Here is a 2987-nt window from a genome sequence, read left to right as displayed (position 1 = left end):
GCAACTTACATGTCTGTCTCTTGGGGTGAGGTACTCTGCCCCAATTCCCAAACTGCCCCCATCCTTCTCCCGGGATAATGCATTGGCCCTGACCACTAAATCATCCTGCACCGCTCCCAGTGCTGGGATCCCATGTGTATCACCAAGCCTGGCCATGTCCTTTCAAAGAGCAGAGAGCAGCCCATCCACAGGCGGTTGCTTTGGCCATGCCAGGGGACACCTCTCACCTCCACACCCATCCAAAATGCCCTAGGGACATTTCTGGGAGGGACTTGAGAGGGCGTCTAGACAGACAGCTCAAAGCCTTCCAACCAGCTGGCTTTTGCGGGGCCCATTCTAAGGAGAAGCGGAGTTCATCAGGGCCAGGCGCAGGAGTCAGAGGGGAAGTAAAGGCACAACCTAGAAGACTTTGTTCCAAGATGGGGGGCCAGGGGTGTCAAAAAGAGAGGGCTTGAGCCTGAAAGGCTCCACGGACAAGTTCGCAGCGGGCACCAAGAGCTTGCCCAGGTATCAGCTCTTTAGGGGCACCTGGCTGACTGGCCAGAAACTCTTCCTTTGGCGCAAGCCTTTGGCGCCATCTGCTGGCAGCTCTTTGTGCATCCTTGGGTAGCTGCTAGATCCCTTACACCTGGTGTGGGGACTGTCCCGCATTCCAAATCCCCGCAGGGGTCACCTCAGTCTTCAGGATGAGCTGCAGAGACAGTGTCCTTCATCCAGTCCACCGTCCTGCCAGGCCTGGCTCAGGTCTCAGAGGCTCTAGGCCCCTCAGCTCAGAGAGACCAGCCCCTTGGAGCCAGCCTCACCTCCAATGTGCCTAGCGCCACCCTCGGGGATCTCCAGAACATGCATCTGCTTCCTGCTTGCCCTTCCTGGTCCTCCTACCGTGAATGCTGCTTCCAGACAGCTGAGGAGGCTCCAGCCCTCTCAGCCCAGGCATCCTTCTCGAACCACAGGCGCTTCCAATTCCACACTCCCATGTGCTCCGGCCTCTGGGTTCTCAGAGGTTGTCCCTGCTTCTCTGGAGGGCCTTCCACCAAGGTCCTTTTTAAAAAGCAGAGAGCTGGGATGTGGTGGCACAGGCCTTTAATGCCAGAAATCAGGAAACAATAGGATCTATGTGAATTGGAGTCAGATTGGTCTACACAGCAAGTTCCAGGCCAGCCAGAGTTACATAGTTAAACAAAATCTAAATCTTTACTTTCAAAATATTTTTTTAGCCGGGCATGGTGGTGCATGCCTTTAATCCCAGCACTCCGGAGGCAGAGGCAGGGGGATCGCTGTGTGTTCGAGGCCAGCCTGGTCTACAGAGTGAGTCCAGGACAGCCAAGGCTACACAGAGAACCCCTGTCTCAAAAACAAAATAAATAAATAAATATATAAGCCCAGCATGGTGGTGCACGCCTTTAATCCCAGCATTCAGGAGGCAGAGGCAGGTGCATCACTGTGAGTTTGAGGCCAGCCTGGTCTACAAAGTGAGTCCAGGACAGCCAGGGCTATACAGAGAAACCCTGTGCTGAGAAAAAAAATTTTTTTAGATTTTCTTGTTGTTATTTCATGTGCATGAATGTTTGCCTGTACATGTATGTATGTACGCTGTACACATGTGTGCCTGGTGCTCACAAAGGCTAGACATGATATCAGATTCTTTGGAATTGGAATTATAAATAGTTGTGGGTACAGTAGTAAGTCTTCCTAAAGCCTGAGACAACGCTCGCTCTCTTCTCTCTCTCTCTCTCTCTCTCTCTCTCTCTCTCTCTCTCTCTCTCTCTCTCTCCCTCCCTCCCTCCCTCTCTCCTCTTTGGCTTTTTTGTTTGTTGTTTTTAAAAGATTATTTATTTATTTATTTTCTGTATATGAGTGCTCTATTTGCATATACACCTCCATGCCAGAAGAGGACATCAGATCCTAGTATAGATGGCTGTTTGGAATAGAACTCAGAACCTCTGGAAGAGCAGACAGTGCTCTTATACTAAGCCATCTCTTCAGCCCTGGAGTTTTGGTTTTTTTTGAGACAAGGTTTCTCTGTGTAGCCTTCGCTGTCCTGGACTTTCTTTGTAGACCACATTGGCCTCGAACTCACAGAGATCTGCCTGACTCTGCCTCTCAAGTGCTGGAATTAAAGGTTTGGGTCACCACGCCCAGCACCCTCAGGACCTTTTAAAAAGAGTAACAGTGGACCACCAGTCCCAGATGCCTAGTGATGAAATGGAAGTATTAGAGCCGCATAGCAAGTCAGTCTGGGACCTTCTCGCAATCTCACTATCACGGTCACTATGCGTGGTCTGCAAAGGAGGAACAACAAATTATAACCATGCACCAAGCGCTGTGCTCAGCATTGGGTGGCCTCAGTCAAGCTTTAAGACGCAGGCCTGGACCCAGAATGAGACACAAAGGGGCCAGGTCATCTGGGCTGGGGTTCAAGTGCAACTTTTAAAATTGCAATATGCAGCTGGGCATGGTGGCACACGCCTTTAATCCCAGCACTCAGGAGGCAGAGACAGACGGATCTCTGTGAGTTCGAGGCCAGCCTGGTCTACAAAGCGAGTCCAGGACAACCAAAGCTACACAGAGAAACCCTGTCTTCAAAAACAAAAACAAAATAATAATAATAATAATAATAATAATAATAATAATAATAATAATAATAATAAAAAAATTGCAATATGCCTCACTCTACTCCCTATCCAACAAGTCACCAGGAGAGAGGGAAAGACTGGCACTACCTGTGGGACCCCAGTTGAAGAGAGGCTAGCCATAGGTCAGATAGATCTGCCCTACACAAGAAAGAAGAATGAACTTTAAACCCCCATGCCCGGGGATCGCTTACAAGCTGCTTAGCCAGTAAGCTCTCTGTGTATGGGACTGCTGTGGCTACTGCTCTGTGCCCAGTGCCACCACCAGCAAATATTTCCATGAACAAGGCCCATCTCTGTCTGGGGACAAGCATGTCTTTGTGGTCTGCCAACCCCTTAATCGCCCACAGCAGG

The sequence above is a fragment of the Acomys minous genome (genome assembly GCF_964271855.1).
Source record: "Acomys minous genome assembly, chromosome: 2".
NCBI classification, from domain to species: domain Eukaryota; kingdom Metazoa; phylum Chordata; class Mammalia; order Rodentia; family Muridae; genus Acomys; species Acomys minous.
This window is presented reverse-complemented; position numbering follows the sequence as displayed.